Source organism: Fundulus heteroclitus, unplaced genomic scaffold, assembly GCF_011125445.2.
Source record: "Fundulus heteroclitus isolate FHET01 unplaced genomic scaffold, MU-UCD_Fhet_4.1 scaffold_74, whole genome shotgun sequence".
Classification (NCBI taxonomy): Eukaryota; Metazoa; Chordata; class Actinopteri; order Cyprinodontiformes; family Fundulidae; genus Fundulus; species Fundulus heteroclitus.
In genome coordinates this window covers 469721-489493 of record NW_023397186.1, presented here as the reverse complement: position 1 = coordinate 489493, position 19773 = coordinate 469721, and the positions used below count along the sequence as shown (strand labels likewise).

General features: G+C 35.3%; 1 protein-coding gene across 1 annotated transcript in view; it reads right to left on the bottom strand.

The window, feature by feature from the left end:
* The window catches only part of LOC105934256 (zeta-sarcoglycan), a 423091-nt gene that overhangs the window by 219390 nt on the left and 183928 nt on the right, over window positions 1–19773 (bottom strand). The gene's annotated exons all lie outside the window — the stretch shown is intronic.

Below are 19773 nucleotides of genomic sequence, written 5' to 3'. Positions count from 1 at the left end.
ATTGCATGACCTTAACGCCTCAGTTGCTTTTGACTTTTTACTTTCCCAAAACAAATCTCTCTCAATAAATATACCAAAATACTGTGACTGAGAAAACTGCTGTCTCTAAACTTGCTTGCAGCTATAATGACTAAAAAAGAAGATAAGAGTAAATTCTGATCTGAAATGTAGAATACATAGATTTTGTTTAAGTGGGATGTTAACAAACCTCATTTTCTAAATAGTAGTGAATGCACCAGTCTACAATATTAAATTGTTTAACATTGCTGTGACAGGTACAGAAACATAACAATGCTTCGCAAGTTTTGTTTTATTTTTCGGCCTATTTTGTACCACACCTGCATGCAACGGGACTCTGGAACTGATATTCCAAAATAAATAAGTCTGAAAAGAAAACCAATGCAAGCTGAGGGTTATTTGTGGTTGGGGGGTGGGGGTGGGGGGATGCCAGAGCAGAATTGAATGCAATAAGAGCTTTTACTCTGCTCCATGAAAATGACAGGGGAAAAAAACAATTAGTTTAAAAGGTGGAACTGAGTTTCAAAGCAATGCTGAGATCTTTTAATTTGAGACAACTCTCCATACAATACTCTCTTTCAACATTGTTTTTCTCATATTTCAAAGACTTCCTGGGACAGTGAGAATGTCATTTAACATTGTGTGCCCTTGTAAAATATGCGGTCTAAGCAGAGGTCTTCTGAACATGTGCACATAAAATGTGCAAAGTCTGTACCTTTTGGCCTTATGTTGTGCACTTTCTGCTTTGGGCCAACTATACCACAGCACTTCACTGTGTTCAAACTCAGTTCATTAAAAACAAATGCATTTGAATCATGACTTAACAAACAGGGTTTTATAAATTTATACAATTAGTTACTCAATGTGCGGGAATTTGAATTATTCCTTAGTTAGTAACAAATAATGCAGAATTCATCCCAAGGCTATAAAACTAGATTCTCAAGGATCATGCAGCTCTATGTAAATAATCTGCTGAAAGTTAATTTGAGGTAAGAAGGTGTTCCAACTATTTAGAAAACAAAGTTTAGCAGAGGCAATATTAAACTTAAAAAAAGTAAAATTTCATGTTTTTGTACAAGCATTATCCTAGGCCATTAGGCACACCCATCTTAAACAATATCATTATTTCAGCAGGAAAAAAACACTTTAAACAAATATTCAGCTCTTGCATACTGCATTAATTATCTCCAAAAACACAGCATAAAGTAGGGTACTTAAAGTTGCAGTGTTTTCTTAAAGTCCTACATAGAAGTGTACTTTCCTGTGTTGTTCAGGAGCTATTTTCTACATGAAATAACCACTATTCCTGCTGAGTGAACCGTGATCAGACTGAGCAAAAACACAGCAAATCAAGGTGATAGCATCCAAGCTTCATAGGAAAGTTAATCAACCAAAACATATGCAGAGGTGCACGGCAATATGTCTGAAAGCATTAACAATGAAGCATGAATTCAATCTGAATATTGCATTTGTAGCAATTATTAATACCTAAAAAGACTTGGACAGCTCTTGTAATGGAGGGGAAAATGAATTTCATACAAGATTAAAACGAAGCGATGTGGGGATGTGGTACATATTGCAATTTGTTCTTTAGCAAAGGAAGATAAATCTACTTTAAATTTTCATGTAAGACAAGCATTCAATATTTTGATCCAAATGTAATCCAAGTAATTTATATGTAAGCACAATCTGGATTTGGAACATGTATTAAAGTCTAGCAGAAAGAGGGCTTAATGTTTTTCAAGTAGGCTAATGGATTAATCATGTTTTGCATTTTCACAGTCAAAATTCCCAGCAGCAGTCTAAACCAATTATTAAGTTTTGCATTTTAAGAGTTTGTGATCACTTTATGCAGATAAAAACAGATGCATCAACGAGAAAGCATTGCTGTAGTATACAAAGTCGAGATAGGGTCCTGGCCATATTATCTTTCTATTCAGCGTCCAAGCTGAATCAATAGAAGAGTGTTTGTTGCTGTGCTGATATGTTGCTGTGTGTCGAAGAGTTTTCTGTGGTGACCTAGAATGCTAATAATTTTCCTTCAAGCATAAACAGTAAGAATCAATAGGTGCACGGACGGATCGCCGTGTGTGTCTGAATGAGATTCAGTGTTTGTTTGCATGTACTGTATGTGTTCATTGCATAGGATATTCTCCAGAGCAACTAAGTCGAACGATGAGAATCAATGATACAGATGGCAACAAACTAAATGGAATGACATCACCTCCTTCTACTGGAGAGTGGGGTTGGCCACGTTTGTCAATTTCCAGTCCCTCAGTGATTTACTGTAACTGGCTTTACCAATGACTCATTCACTGCGATACATTTGAATTTCTGTATCATTTCACTCAAAGCCCTGCATTGTTTTCATGCTTGTTGCATCAGCTGAGTACTTTGACAATGTATGTTTTATTGCAAAAGGCCAAGACAAAAACAAATGACATGTTGACGTTGTCAAACAACAAACAAATCCATCAAAGGAAATTTCATCGAGCATGTTTCCTCATTGAAGCCCTCTGGCTCCTTTTCAACAATTTTCGTGGCTTTTGTTTATTCAAATGCTACAAAAGAAACCACATTACCATCTCTGTTTAATCTCAGAAAGATGTTAGAAATCTTGGAGATTAAATTACTGGTATTTTATTCAGTTAGTTACATCCTTTCACCACTACCTCGGTCAATTTAATGGCATTTGTTGAATTCCCGATTGAAGGTTTAAAAGGCCAGGTACAACTTTCAGAAAATATGCCAAACATGACAAAAACTCATTTGTAATAAACAGTGCTGTGCAACATCTTAAGCCAGGGGTGTACAAACATTTCGGCACATGGGCCAAAATTGTGAAGTCGAGTGCCAAGAAATTAATTTAGAAAATAGGCAATTATGTTTCATTTACATTCTTTGGCTCTACAAAATATGATGATTTTAATAAAGCAAATTTGACAGATTTTCAATAGAAAAGGGATGTGTAAATCATTGTAGATCAAAAAGTTAAAAATGGGTTTTGCTTATTTGCCTCATCAAAAGATATTCATCCAGTTTGCAAAATAGTTTGGGCTCGATTGGAAAAAAAATCTGATCTTGCAATACAGGACTAGGATTTGAGTGATTTCTTTAAAAACACTTCTTATATTTAGCAAACTTTAATAAATGAATTCCAAGCAGATTTTGTTTGTTCAGTGTTTTTACCCAGACTCTAGCATCATGTACCTAAACAAGAAACCATTTGTGGAATAGAAGAAAGGTACAAGTGGAGGGCTAAAAAGAATGAAAGATCAAACATCTAATACCAATTAAACTAGTCTGAAATCCTTTAAAAACAGTAAAAAATCCAAATATAACTTCTCCTTCAGCTGATCATCTATTGCATACAATGTCCAGCCAATAGCTCTTCTTGAAACACCTGTTTTTCTGTATGTCGAATTTTCGTTCTATGGTATGTTTCAAAGATGTAGCTGACCTACTGGGAACAAAATCTGCCTGAGATACTAATAAGTAACGTACTTCTTTGTTAAATTTGGAATTTATATTTTTTTATTCTTGTCTGTTATGCACAACCCTTGTTCAGTCCTGATACAGTCAGGAGTCATATATGCCTGAATGATGCATAGGTAAAAGATAAATGCCTAAAAAAGATTTAGAAAATCCTCTGAAAAGTCAAAAACTACATATGCCATAGAATAAGCTCAAAACCTTGGCGAAAAGCTGTACTGGAAATGTAGATCTGTTTGTATTACAGGATTAACTGGTGCATAACAAAAGATATCTGGAGATTATCTAAAGTCATGTTTTATAGTCAAACAGTATACAGAAATTATGTTACAATGCAATAAAATTTATTATTTTATTCTAAGGCAATAAGATTTATTATTTTATTGCCTTATTTTATCGAACAAGAAAAAGAATAACGTGCAGTATACAGACGTAACATTTATAATTATACAGATAATGACTGTCACTTTAAAATGTATAAATTCAGTTTTCTTATGTTTGTACTAGTTTTTAACTAGTTTTAACCTACGTTAGTGTAAGTGACATTGCACTCCTGTATTGTTAAATATCTCCTGTTGCTTTCGAGAATGCTCTTTTAAATTCCAAGCTGAAATTGCTTTTGCAGGTATATGGCTGGGCTGACTATAAACATTTAATTTTGTAATTGTTCGTATTTGCTGTTTGTATGCTTGATGTATGTGTGTTATCTATGGCTGCTTATCTTTCTGGTTTGACAGGACATAGACACGTGCAGAATAAGGGGAGTCCTAGCTTAGATGATAGTCGGATAAAAAGTATAGATCACATTTATGTTTGTTAAGTAGCAATTTTATTTTATTTAAAAAATTTAATTCCACATTTTTTATTTTTTTTCCATTTTTTTCTGTTAGGCTAATTCCATGTATGTATTCTCTTCCTCAATTTGTTTGTAGCCAATCCATTTTTCTCCCTCCCATTGTCTGTCATGCACTCGTCCCTCTCTGTCTCTCTCAATGCATTTCTTAGATTGAACTAACAGCATGGTCATCAATCAATCCTATGGGGGCACCTCAGCCTGTGCCCAGCATGGCTTAACTGTATTAAGATCATAATTCCTTTACAGCCATGAAAATAATGTCAACAAGAGCCCCATTTCCATGGATACTAACACAGCACATCCAACAGAGACATCAGTCAATTTAAGCACTTTGCTTAAGTGACAGAGTCCCCATAAAATGTAGAAATACAGTTAGCTTTTTGTGAGCTGATGTGTGGTTGGTACTTCGCATCGTCCAGATCATGATTATACAAATACAGCACTAAAATGTTATGATAGGGGATAAATGAATAGATTCATAACTGTTTCATAGCTTAGCCTTTCATTCAAATATAATGACATTAAAAATAGTTTCCTGATCTTTAAGGTTGTAAAGTTAATATGTACTGGTAAAGAAAGCATCAGCTAAAGTTCTAGAAATGAAGAATCAACAGCAGTGGCATCTCTGGCATGATAAGTTAAGCGGGGCACAACAAAATTCAACACCTACTAGCAACAACTAATTGTTTTGTGATGCATACAACCTGACTGATCAAATTTAAATTAAAAGGATAAATTAGCAGAAACCAACACAAGACATTCAATTTTGTATAGGCTAAATGTGATTTCATATTTATACACAAAATTACAAATAAAGGCTCACTAATAATGTTCATTTATTCAACAGAAAATATTCACATCAATACTTCAATGAGCCAGCAAGGCCAACCAACACCAGATGGTCGCACACTTTCGAGCGCACTGCGATTTCAGATGTTCATTGTTTAAACGAATGTTAGTGGGCTGGCCCCAATATCAAGGCGTCTCAAGAAGATTTAGTCTACTGAGCTTTTCAGTATTCTGGCAGACTTAGACAAAAAGACACAAATGTTTATAACTGAATTTTATTGCTAAGAGGTATTTTTCACAATATTAAAGAATGATCCTGTCCCACTGAATATTGTGTACATTGAGCTCCACAGCGACATTTGGTGGGGCCAGGCCCCACAGGCCCCAAATGCAGAGACGCCACAGCTCAACAGCCTCCTACACACCGCTGGACAATATTTGTCAACAGCCTTAAAGTATATTGATGTTTCTGTAGGACATTAAACTTAAAATTTTAGAAAAATCCTACTTTCTATTTAAGCAAGTTTAGTCAAATGGCAACGACATCTGACATTAATCAACAATTGTTCAATCACCAGTGTCCCAAGTATTGGCATCGATACAAATTCTGATCAAATAAATGCCACTGAACTGGGGCATATTTTTTATTGATGCTTGTGTAAATTGTTCAGATTATTGAAGAACTTTAATCATTAACTCATTCCTGTTGTTTCCTTCATTATTTAAATGTCTTATCAAAGCTATTTTTTTCCATTGCTTATGTAAACTTGTGCCGTCTGAAGAGCTGCAGATATCTTAAATGGAACTTTGTGCGTCAGCCAAAATGGGACACAAACAAAGCTTTTAGCAATCAAACACTCAGTAGTTTTCAAATGTTTTCTGTTGAGCTCCCCTTTGAAGAAGGACACATTTTCAGGCCTCTCCAGCCGAACAAAATCACTCGAAAAAACTAACTTTTATCCTTTTCTGTTTAAATTCGTTAAAGCTGTTGTTCTGAACATTACCCTGAATTCCTTTTAAAATTTCTAACAAGTATACGGGTTCATTTATAACATACAACAAAAGTTTCTAACAAGCAGAATGTTTAAACATAGCCACACTTTTTTATCTATATAATATCAACAACTATATAAATGGCTTTTAGGCCGACTCGTACATGCAGTCAAAACAAAATATTAAACTAAATGTTCACTGCCTGGGGACACAGCGTGTTCTCTCTCTGGATAGAAGGCAAGTTACTTTTAACTAGCTATGAATGGCAAATGGCATTGATGTCATGATATTGTAAAACTCCATAAAATCACAATTACTATAGTACCATGTTGACAAAGCAAATTCGGCATCATATTGGACATTTTGTGAAAACACGGGGAGAGACTTAGGTGTTATTATGGAAGTAAATGAAAAAAAATAATCTTTTACATAATTCAATCAAAAAAGCAGAACTTTTTGAGGGTTAGTTTGAAAATACATGACATTAGTAAACTAAATGCAGAAAGTGAAGTATGAAGTGTTATTGTAATAAATTCATTCAATATTTCTACTCCCATTACCCCAAAGGGATAAGCATCAACCAAACAGTATTTCTACAAGAACCAAAATTCAAGCACTTATGATAAAAAACTAAAACTTTGGCTTTTATGTTTCAAGTAGCCTTTTTCACACCACAAGCCTTTAGAAACACATTCAGAAGATTTTGAAAGAAGACTTGTAAATAACAACTCTTGTGCTCTCCTTTATAATGAAATAAGAAATTGGTTTAGTTCAAGGTTACAGCATGTTTTCAAAAATAATCGGACAGTTATTATTGTCATTATGAAAAAGTATTATTTTTTCGAAGCAGGCAAAATAAAGTGGTTTCTAATTTTATTTTACAGCCTTGCTGTTTAGTTATGCGCACTGTTTTTCTGATCAGAGTCAAGCTGGCCCCACCTGAGAATGAAGGATGGCATCAGTGCTACCTGACAATGTATGTAGAAGACAAATGTATAGGCTAGTGGGTAAAGATGAATTGAACACAGACACATAGGTGAATAATGGAAAGCCCTCTAAATTAATATACTTGTGAAGGAATAAGGAAGTTTGTGAATTTCTTTCACAGGTAAAACCGGAAAAAGGTTTAATTTACTTCCAAAAAATGTGCCATTCATTCTTTTAAAACACACATACACTAGTTAAACCCATTAGAAAGCCGGAGTGTGACCTTACAGACTCATAGTCAAATGGAAGAAACAGATAGGAGGATATTTCAAACTTTTTTTAAGAATTAACCTGTTCTTTTATTTTTTTTTTATTTTTTTTTTTTTACTAAATGTTTATAATTTTGATTATTTGCATTGCCATACGGTTCCATTGTAGTCCCATTCACAACACTTTGAAGTAGACAGGCAGACATAATGGGGTATCATTCGCCATGTCACTGTATGAACATCATCACTGTTTGTTTTCCTCATGTATTTCCAGCTGTGCTAAATGACCAGTATCAGTTTTTATTCTCCATGACAGTAGAGAAAGTGAAGGCACAAATAACATTTTTGTTATTTGAAAGTGATATTACAGTCTTGAGGCTTTATCACGTCACACACACACACACACACACACACACATATATATATATATATATATATATATATATATATATATATATATATATATATATATATATATATACACACACACACACACACATACACCTACGGGTGTGAGTATGTGTATGTATGATTGTTTGTGTCGTGTGTCTCTATGTTGCCCTATGATGGACTTGCGACCTACCCTGGGTGTACCCTGCCTCTCACCCAACGACTGCTAAAGATTGGCACGAGCCCCCCGTGATCCTGCATGGATAAGCGGCTATTGACAATGGATGGATGGAAATAAATAAACAGATGACACACTGCAGCTAATTGCACCAGCAAACAAGCAGCAACAGAGTTCACAGTTAAACACACTGTATCAGACGCAAACAGGACTTATGTGCAGTGAAGCGTTCCCACACATTTACATGGCTCTGCAGTGAACTTTGTTGTAAACAGAAGGCTTAAAAGAAGAACCGTTGCGCTGGCTCTGTCTCTGTCTCTCACCCATTAGGAGTTATCGTAAACCTGTGGTACAGAAAGAAACAACACTGCAATCTTGGTATTGAAGAAAGGAGTAGGAAGCTTGTCATGGGATAGTAAGAAGTTGCAGTCTGTGCAGTTTTCTGTGTATGTTTAGTCTGGTGACAGTGGGAAGAACACTGATTAGCAAATATAAAAGGGCACACCTGTGTTTTTTTTATCTATTTTTAACATGTCGCTGCAACTTTGATGAAGTTGTAACTCATTTTGTTTTCGTGTTGTTCTCTCATCCAGGAAATTGCATTGAAAATCAACATAGATGATAAACCAAATTATCCAGTGCAGAGCCCCTTTGCTGTTTGAACTTTTTTTTGTATGTTTGTTCTTTTTTCTATGTTGCAACCTTATTCACAATTCCAAAAAAAGTTATCATAAAGCATGTAAACATGCAGTCTATGTTTTTTCTTTCTTTTTTCTGGAATGTACAGTATGTTCTTCCTTACCCCTTTATTTTTCAATTTCTCTGATGTTTGCATTTGTGCAGAAGCTTCTGTTGTACAAAGGGGACAGCTTTACTATTATATCTATTTATAGATGCTCCAGAAAAGTTGTTCTCATTTGTCTCTGTCTAGATTCATCTCCAGCTACTGATGTCTTTCGTTTGTTAGGGACCCATGAGACTAATTAGTGGATGATGAAAATGGAAAGAGAAAATGAGATAAGCCAAATATGACTAAGATGCCATACAACAAAATGATAAAGTGTGAGGAAAACAGAAATACTTTTGATGGTTATCAACCTGGTCAGTGGGGGAGTTACATCACTTTGGAGTAGCTGTCTACTTAAAGAATGCAGATTTATTGACACACTGCTACAAGCCATGTCTACTTTAGTGGGCAGCAGAAGGATGAATGAGCACAAAGTTTCTGTCACATGATAAATCCAAGGCATCATTTGAAAGAGGAACTACTGTGCTTTTAGTCTGTGTACAAAGAAGGTTTTAATAAGACATATTACTCACACTACCATAAATTGCATCAAATTGCAGAATTCATGTGTAGTAATTAGGTCAAATGGTGGCACCATTTTGTAATCAGGGGAAGGAAAAGCGTAAAACAACTATGGCTGAGTATACTGAAACAGATGAAACTGTAAGTGATTTCAGCGAATATTTGAGCGATTCAAGTATGCTGGTGAAGATTCTCAGTCATCCAGGTCATGGTCATTCCAAAAAAAGGTAAAAAACAAAGCAACTGGACTTGTTTTCCGTAGTTGAAGACGTTTCGCTTCCTCTCTTTGAGAAAGCTTCCGGGAGAGGAAGCGAAACGTCTTCAACTGCGGAAAACAAGTCCAGTTGCTTTGTTCTTTACCTTTTTTTGGATTGAGCGATTCAACTACAGTTTTAGAGAAGGAAGCTAGATCAAGTGATGAACAAGGGGGAGCAAGTTCTAATAAAGACCCCAAACTAGAGAAATGCTCAGCAAACAAGTAAGAAATGTTATAATTTGTTGCTGTACTTCGTAGAAGCAACCGTCCTCCGTTTTGCGTCGGATTGTTTACGCCTCTGAGTCATCCTTTAATTTCTGATAATGGACACCTTGTCTGGCATTTTCCCTTACATGAGGAGCTAGAGCTAAACTGATCCCCCAGCCTGGTAGCGCTCATGCATGTGTTCAAAGGTCCAATCCACAGCCGTGCGCTGAGCAGATCTGTCTTGGAGCAGAGGAGAGGTAAAAAAGGTGCTCCTGGAAATGTGGCACAGCAAAACAAGAGGGTTGTACATGACTGGGGCTGAGTGAGATGGCAGCTCCACAGGCTTAACAGTAACAACTGTCTCTTTAACCCAGTGGTTCCCAAAGTGAGGGTCCTGGCCCCCTGGGGTGTCACAAGATGATTTGATGCTGATTTGCAAACAAAATTTAGCATTTCTCTATTTGTGAAACCAATACCAAAGTATAACTTTTCAAAATTCTCCACAATCCCCATTTTAATGCAGGGGCAAGGCTTGCATTTTTTGAAAGAGCACTTACAAAGGTCTTACTTTATTCTCATATTTTTATGACTTTACTCTCATAATTTTCATTTGTGGTAGTTTTGGGAGCAAAAACAAGGAAAAATACCATGGGAGTTCCAGTCACTGTATTTGATTTTAACCCAATAGTATTTGCATATTGTTACATTAAAACCACAAGAGTAAGTGTATTCTATCATGATTAATTGTAATACATCAAGATAAAATAGGTAATAATTGTGAAGCAGAAGAAAATTGACCCGAGTTTTTTTTTTTTTCATTCACAATACAAATTTGAAAAGTGTTTATGGAATGTTTATTTGTCCCCACTTTACTCTGAGAGCCTGAAATATTCAAGTTCAACTGGCTGCTTTCAGCCAATTAGTGAAATAAAGCTGTTATGTGAAGGCTTTGGAGCTTCATCAGAGAACTGAATCTGGGGCAATGCAGAGCAAATATGGAAATATTATAGTATATTTTAGAATATTTAGAATAATAGGCATGACAGATTATGAACATATCATAATAACATTGAAAAATCTGACATTTCTGATTGTGAAACAAAGTGATTGGGGAAAACAGTAGATGGACATCAGAGGATTTTTGTTGATTTGGGAAGAGCATGATCTAAACTGCAAGACTTGGGAACTGGAGAGTTGGCTGAATTTGACTCTGGGGTAGAGTTGAAAGGGAAAGGGAACAAAGTACAAGCAAAGGGTCAATCGAACTGCCGATAATCAGCCTCTTTTATGCTGGTTGGAGGAAGTTGAGGAATGGTAGGGAAGTTACCATGGACACTCTTTGGAACTGCAGGCCTCAGATAAGTGACAGTAATGTTGTGGTGGCTGTACAGGAGGAACAGATTTTGACTGATTAGCCGGTTTCACTGCCATTTAAAAAGCAAGTGTGAAGAAGCCATTTGAAAAAATCAGGTGAGGTGGAGGAGAGACAAGGTCAACAGTAGGTTCTATTCTGCAACAATAGACAGACCACGTCTATTCAAGAAGAAGATGGCTTTGGATTGCAATGCAAAGTTGGTGGGTTTAATGAGGATCCCTACAGTAGTATGGATGATTGCTTCACCTGGTGTTTGAAAAAGAAGCTGGACAGTTGATGGAGGGTCCATTCCAACACCAAGTCTCTCTTCTGCAGTCCATCTAAGAGTCATCGTATAGTCTCTCTAAGATACAAAATCTGTTTGTCTTAAAATTCATGTCTCTGTCTTTGTGGAGAAGTCATAGAGTGAGGCTAGACTTTCTTAGCAGTTTGAAGGCTACAGAAGACATGTCTAAGCATCTTCAAAAAAAAAGCTAAAAGAAAAATACCATCAAAGAAATCCATGTTCATCAAAAATAAAAATAGACCCATGGAAAACAATGATCAAGGTGATAAGGGATATAGCTTTAATAATACTTAAAATTAATACATAAAGAAAGCAGATAAGACACATACTAAACTATCTCTGTTATCTCAGAAGTCCTGAACAAAGGAAATGTGGTTTTGTGGCTACAGTAAACAATCAGCTAGTGGAGGAATTTGGTAATTTTGATTTTAAACATTATTACTAACACTTCATAACAATCAACAGAGTCAAATGAGGATGAGAGCCACAATCAGTGGAAATAAGGTGTCCAATCATATGTTTCTCAAAATAATAATAATACAATACAATCGGGTTAAAGATGCACCAACCAGTTAGAAAGAGATTGGAATTGGCCTGGTTCCCCTTGTTTGGCCTGATCAGTGACTAAGGATACTGAAAAATCAAATGTCAGTATTTTCATAAAATCAAATACGTCAAAGTCCAGACCAAAATTGACTCAGTCTTTAGTAACACTTGAATTGGTATGTTCACAGTTAATGAACAGCACACATCTATTTGATAGAACTGTGAACTGTCATATTTCACCCCAAGTCAATTTTATAATTTAGTTCAGTATGATTTTATTGATTTAAATATTAATTTACTAACTTTTTAAGAAAAAAAAACATTTTAGAGAAAAACCTGCTATCACATTTCAGGTACACCTACAAAATCTGAGAATATCAAGTAATGAAATAGGAATCCTTAGTATAATATGAAAGAGTTGTATATTTGTACACAGTTCAGAATTGTACCTCACCCACATGCCTTACATCGAGGTGGTTCTTGTAGAATATTGTGTAATACACACAATCAGGGTGAATGAAACTTCTCTAGACAGATGTAATCCTAACATGCCTTGCCCTAATGTTTATTTTGATATACTTGTTGCAGTTCTCTTTCAAAAAAGTAGTTTCCAGTACTGAGAGGATTGATAAGTCTAAATAAATGTAGCTTTCATGTTCTATCTGACCGGATCGGATTTCCCTGATGCAAATGTCTAAAAACCCAATAACTTGATTTCTTCCAAACACTGCCTCTAGTCATGACTGCTTTAACAATGCAGTTTTATAGTAAAAATTAGTGTCCATGAATTTTTAAAATCCTTACATCTGGTAAACACGGAAAAAAATAAAACTGTTTTTCATTAGCTTTTGTTTATTAAGTGTTTTTCATAATTGTTTTATAAATTAATTATTAAGATAATGGGGATTACCACAGTTTGCTTGTTTACTGACAGACATTGACAAACATGAACTTCTGCATGCCATACAGAAGGGAGAAGCTGAGGATAAAAACAAGGCATGAATATTTGAAGAATATTCAGTAAAGTTATGTGAGTGAATCCAAAACACAGCAATGCACTTTATAGATGCAGCTCTGACAGATCTACACATTACATTAAAGTAGCATAAGAGCAGCAGCATACAGCACAACGCTTGTAAATATAAAGGAATCTGCAGGACAAATTGACCACATTCTCCTTAATTTTGTAAAAAAAAAATTGCAGTCTATTACTGTAGTTTCAGCAATACTGATGGTTATATCCTGTCTAGCACTGTGTAAAATTCCAGAGCTGTCCATGGTGCTTAAATACTTTACTCCACAATCTAATTTCATTATTTTGGCTCAGCTTGAAGTGATATCACTTTGCTAATCTATCCATACAATTGTAAGGATTTAGATAGGGATATTAACAAACCATGACCGTACAATAATAGTCATGTCATAATTTGCCATTAACGCAAAGCCTGAAACTCATGTAGAGATTTTCTACCTTCTGGTGCACAACAAAACGTTTCAATGCCTCTTGTCTGTAGTTGAGTATCTTCTGCCAAGTCAAATTTTCTACTTCTTGTTTAACAAAAGTCAGATTGATGCTGAGTCAGAAAGGGGAAATGATAAACAAATATCCATTTTTGACATGTATGATAATACAATATCAATGTTTTTGCAGGAAGATTATATTATCTATTTGAATTCATTTAAAATGTGAACATAAAATTCAAAAGCTATATTCCCATCAATACATCATCCAGTATGTTAATCTTAACTTCTACCAATTTGCCTCCTCACCTATTTTTAAAGCACAAATTGCCTTTTCTTTTCAGCCGTGCTCTATTTGGTACTATTTAACAAACAATTTCAGTTAAATATATCAGTTTTTTATCATCTTAGTTATGCATTTCTGAAATATTAAGAAACATAATAATAAACATGTCCAATTTCTTTTTTAAACAAAATTTTATTTACAGATATGTTCTCTAAGAAACCTCTGAGGCCTCCATAACATCTATTTATAATACGTACTGGTATATAAGTCTTATTGTTTCCAGAAACATGTATCTGCAAATGTTAAAATTCTCCCCTCTATTGACATCAGTGAAGACTTACTATTTTTATTTTTTTAAAGTTAGTTGAAACTTTTTTGAAAGCAACCTTTTTTATTTTACTTTTTTGGCTCACATACTGTCATCTCACATCCATGCTGCCACATGCAGTCAACATTTTTATTGAAAATATATTGCCAAACATTTTCTGCACAGAACATGCCTTCACTGTAGTTTATCGCTGTGAAAGAGAAAGCAGGCAATGTGTGACAATGTGTTTCAAGAAGGGCAATCATACTTCAGAAAAGATTGGAAACACAATAATGGTCCGAGAGGACGGAAATGTGAGAAAGTAGAGAAGTTTATTTAGAGATATTTGTTTAGGAACTGGTGTTACGGTAGAGAAGATAAACACTCTGACTTTGAGAAAGAGACAAGAAAATAAATGTTTCTCCCTCCCACTGTGTTATTTTTTAGAGGGGGTAAAACAGTGGTGTAGGCTGCGGTCTGAATCCGCATATGCCTGTGTGCGCACAAGATAGCAATACTCAAGAGAGGCAAATGCAGCCAGTAATCTCATCAGGGGGAGAGAGACGATTTCCAAGGGCATGCATGCTGTGGGGAATGTGATGGACGCCCGCTGTAAGAGCATCTCATGCTCGCATGTGTGCACAGTAGTGTCTCTGTGTATATGAGTGAGAGAGAAAGAGAAAGAGAGACAGACAGACATAGACGGAGGGATGGTAAATATTTTGTGGTGACAGAATCAGCACGGCGACTTTATGACCCTGCTTAGTGAGGCAGCCTCCTCCATCATTTCTTCTCTCACCAGCTCCACAGCAGACATTCATGCAAAAACACATGTGCCTTTTTTCATTTTTGTCTCTGCACTGACTCTTGTTGTGTGTTCTTTTTGTAAAGTGTTGTGTAAACTTTGTGGGGGTACTTACTAACATCTTCAACATCATAATGGTTGGACAATGAACAGTCAGATACGTTGATCATTCTTAATCTCTTGTCACAATGCTTATTTTCTTGCCATGTAAGTTGGCAAACAACATGGAACAAGTGAAAAAAGTAAAAAAACAGAGTAAAAAAAAGAAAATACAGCTATCTCCTGATACCATAATTGATTAAAGGATGTAGTTTACTTGTGTATTCCTATTGAACTCATAAACTGATAAGGACAAATTTCAACTTGGAAATAATAATGGGAAGGCTGGCATTATTTCAAGCGGAAATATTGTAAAACTGTCTTACCAAACCCAACCTCAAAATCCTATATGGTTTGCTAGGTGTTTAAAAGGTACTGATAGAGAGCTGCTATGATAAAAAGTCCACTTTCACGGACTGCTTGTGTCTCAGAAAATTTCTCAGGCCACCTGTTATTGAAAATGTTAACCCACAGCCTAAATGCCTATAATGCAAAGGAATTTATGGTTGTTAGATTGCATTGCTAAAAGTAGTTAACTACACAGCAATTAGCATATCCTGCGGATTTCCAAACGTGGCACTTGAACATGGTAACGTTTCCTGGCATTCCTCGATTCTTGCTCTGATTTCAGGTATAAATAATCACAATAGCACTTGTGGCTGGTCCACTGTTGCATACTTAATTTATGCTGAGCTTTTGCACAATATTGTCGGCTCAATTTTTCTTTTTAAAATGTTTCATTTGAGATAAAGATCAATTTCCTTGAACAATTCAGATATTTACCCAATGATTAGCTTTCTGTCTACCTTGTATATAGTCGATGCCAAAATTTAGTACCACTAAAAACGTAATACTCATACAATCTAGGGTTTTTGTATCACTGTTCAAAAAACTTCATTTCGATGGGACATACTCATCACTTTTCTTTTTGTGCTTACATTTTATTATAGCTTCTCAATGTAAATCAAAAGCACAACATAATCCAAAAGAAATGAGTGAATTACTTAAAAAGCATGCAAAAAGACCCAAATGAGAGTTGATGTGGCATTTTGACCACTGAAAAAATGCTTTATAAATAAACATGCCTTGCCTTGCCTGCCTTGCCTAAGGCATTCTTCATGGCTCTGATTGGTTGTTTCGTACCAGGAGCAAAATTCCTGCAAATGGCAGTAAGACCACTGGGAGAAGCTAAATAATTTTTTTTACAGATTATCTGTCTCATGTTATGCAGTTTAAAGACAAGGTGACAATTTAAAAAAAATATGTGAAAAATATTTTTTTTTACAAATGTTACCTACTAAAGCTTTAAAGGTTACCCCCATATTGTGCAATGTGTGATTAAATACTGAGAAAATTGGAACTCTGAGTTGTTAAAAAAATAAAGTGTCATCTTTTGATACGCAAATGACCCAAACACATTGAGAAAGCAAGCAGTAGATTAGAAATCAGCAGTACCTTAATAACAACAAATCACAAAACCTTATGAGGAGCACCAACATCCTAATAAACAAAAACTACACCACATATAACAGAGAGCAAAAACGGACCGCTCAAGGTGCAAAAAGAACAATCCAACAAGTGAGCACAAACTAGCAGTCATATAGCGAGGGAGGTGATTACTGGAGTGAAAACGATGAGACAGATTGCTGAATGTGAAACGGCTGCGGAGGAGCAGTAAATTACAAAACACTAGTAAATACAAAAAGGAGATGGAAAATATCAATAACTAAACTGAACATCGCTGAACACCAAAGTAACAAGAAACACAAGGCCAAAAGTGTCTAAGCATCTCAGCAACAGGTGTTACATGAAAAATGGGAAGTAAATAGAACACAATGCACAATGACACCAACAATACCAAAGCAAAACAAACACTAAGACTCAGGACAAGCAAACAAAAACATATTGTATAGAAGTAAATCAATTTGTCTGCACAAGATCAAATCAAACTTTGAGAGATGTTCTAAAAAAAATATGGCTAAAGCACACTTCTAGAGGATACCACAAAATTTGTCTGTTTAATAACAAACACAGAGGTGATGGATGGTGGTCAATGACTTCTGCACTGCACATTATAATACTAGAACAGGCTGTTAATGTTAGATACAAAGCCTTTTTTGATCAAACAGTAACTAACTTCACTGTTTAGTGTTCTCAATGTACAAATGAACTGAAAGGTCACAGTGTCTGCTCAAATGCAAGGATAAGTCCTCTTCAACTTTTTGCTTTATCTATTGTACTGTTATATTATTACCTTCTCCTCTGTCTCCCTTTCACCAGCCTCCCTCGTTGCCATCATTCACTGTACTTTCATTCCTTTTTTAACCTCTATCCTAATTGAGTTGTGTGTTGTCATCCTGGCCACCTTTCTCAAAGCTCACTTTATAGTTCGGACGAGAGACTGAATGTGTGAGTGATGTGCGTAATGTATGTCCAGCAGTCTCTCATGTCCAAGTTGCTCTATGGTGCACTCATATATCACCCTCTGAGCCCTGTGCCGTATAATGGAATGAGGAGTGACTAGCTGACAAAGCGGGCTTGAAAGAGAGTAAGAGAAAAGTGTCAGGAGATAAGGAAATTACTGATGGAGAGACAGGCAATTGACTGTGTGACTTAAATTGAATTTCCCTTTCTTTCATTTCTTTATTATTCTTTATGCCATTGTAACTGCACACATTCAGCCATAAAAGTATTTCTGGAAAGCTTTTACTATTCCATCTGTGTCCACTCTATGGTTTACAAAATATTTAAGATCTCTGTCTTCTTTAATTTCAAGAAGTGTAAAAGAATAATTCGTTTTTTTCTTTTAACTAATGGTAACATTCAGTAGCTTTTAAGGTCACTTTGGTTCCTTTGTCTTTTACAGACAGTGCTCACTATCTTTGTACATATTTGAAATTTTAGTAAATTCCTCAAACCATTGTTGGGGAAAATGGAAATCTTACAGTAAATATACAAATATATAAACAAGGAAAGTTAAAACTCTCACATAAAATATAGATGGAATAATATCTATATCTATCTATCTATCTATCTATCTATCTATCTATCTATCTATCTATCTATCTATCTATATATATATATATATATATATATATATATATATATATATATATATATATATATATAAATAAAGGACAAACAGCCTTGCATGCACTAATTCAGTTCAATTCAGTTTCAAAAGGAAAAATCAATCAGATTATACAGATTGGTCAAAAAGTTTCATATCTAAGGGAACCCAGTAGATTGCATCAAGTCTTGACAAGCAGCATTTACTCCTCATGAAAGACCATAGAGCCACGGGGACAGTCGTCTGTCCATGGCTTTGCAGCAATGGACAGAGGAAACCCTGGAAACCTATTTAATATGGGATTTAAATGACATGTCTTGTTCAAAAATAACACCAAGATTTTTTACTTTATTACCAGAGGCCAATTTAATGCCATCCAGATTAAGTGATTGATTAAGAAGTTAAGTTTTTGAGGACTCTGGTCCAAAAATCACAACTTCTGTCTTGTCAGAATTTAAAAGCAGGAAATTTAAAGTCATCCATGGTTTGATGTCATCAACACATGTCTGTAGTCAAAGTAATTGATGGGATTCAGTGTCCTCAGCATAACAGTGGAAATTAATCCCATGCTGTCTGATCATTTTTCCAATTGGAAACACACACACACATACATACATGCATATATATATATATATATATATATATATATATATATATATATATATATATAGTAAAGAGAATTGGCCGAAGGACTGAACCCTGTGGTACTTCACAAGTGACCCTGGAGTTCTACCTGAAATTTATGCAGTTTCAGATAGACCAATTGATGTAATTTTTATGTTTTTCAGTAGTGGATGAACTCCAGAGTACCAAGAGAGAACCTTGGATGCATGAAAACTCTTGGAGCATGAAAACACATGTAGAGAAATGGCCACGATTTAAACAAAAGACTGCTGCTGCAAGGTACCAGTTTAAACAGTTGTGCCACTGTGCTATCCAATATGCACAGTGGCACACTTCACATATGTTGTTTATACAAAATAGTGTAAGCTAGCCAACACCTGTTGATATTTAATTTTTAGTTTAATCAAATGAGAAGTGTTTTTCTCCTGAAGAAGAATCAGTCTCTTTGTCATGACCTAATTAACGTTTGGACTGGGAGGTTTTACAAGACCTTTAAGAAGCTGTGTACTACACCAGCAGTCAAAACTCTGAAGATTAAGAGCAAGAGGTGAGGTACAAATTACAAAATGAAGAACAATGTCTAATCTTGTGACTGAACTAGATAGAATGTCAAATCTGTGACTGATTGTAAGAGGAAATGCTTGGATTTTAAAGAGCCCATAGTCTCTTTGTTATTATCACAAGTTGTCCTGAAATTACTGATTATTGTCAGTTATTCAGAGGTTACAGTGGGACTTTTTAGTGTAGCATTCTAATGTTTAGTTTCACCCCTGATCACCGAAAGTAGGTGTGGTTCAAGAAACTACAATACCAAATCTTCAGTCTGAGTCAGTCTTTTTTTTTTTTTTTTTTTTTCACCTACAAATTTGTTTTGGGTCCGAATTCAGACAAATTCAACAACCTTGCCTTTGAAATCTGAAAGCACCGAGTGCCTGCAATGAGCACATATGCAGCTTCACACTGCCAAAACTTAGAGACTATAATCAACTTAGTGCAAGGGAGAGGTTTCCAAATCTTTCATCACATGGGACTAAACTGTCAAGCCCTAAACAGTTCAGGGCCAAAGATAGAATAAAAATGAACAAAATATGAGCATACAATATTTTAAATACATAAATAACTCAAATTTCCTTATGGGATATGTAAATTATTGTAGATCCAAAACTTAATTTTGGTTGATTTTGGTCAACCAAAGTAAAACTTATTGGCTATAAAATAAATACTAATATT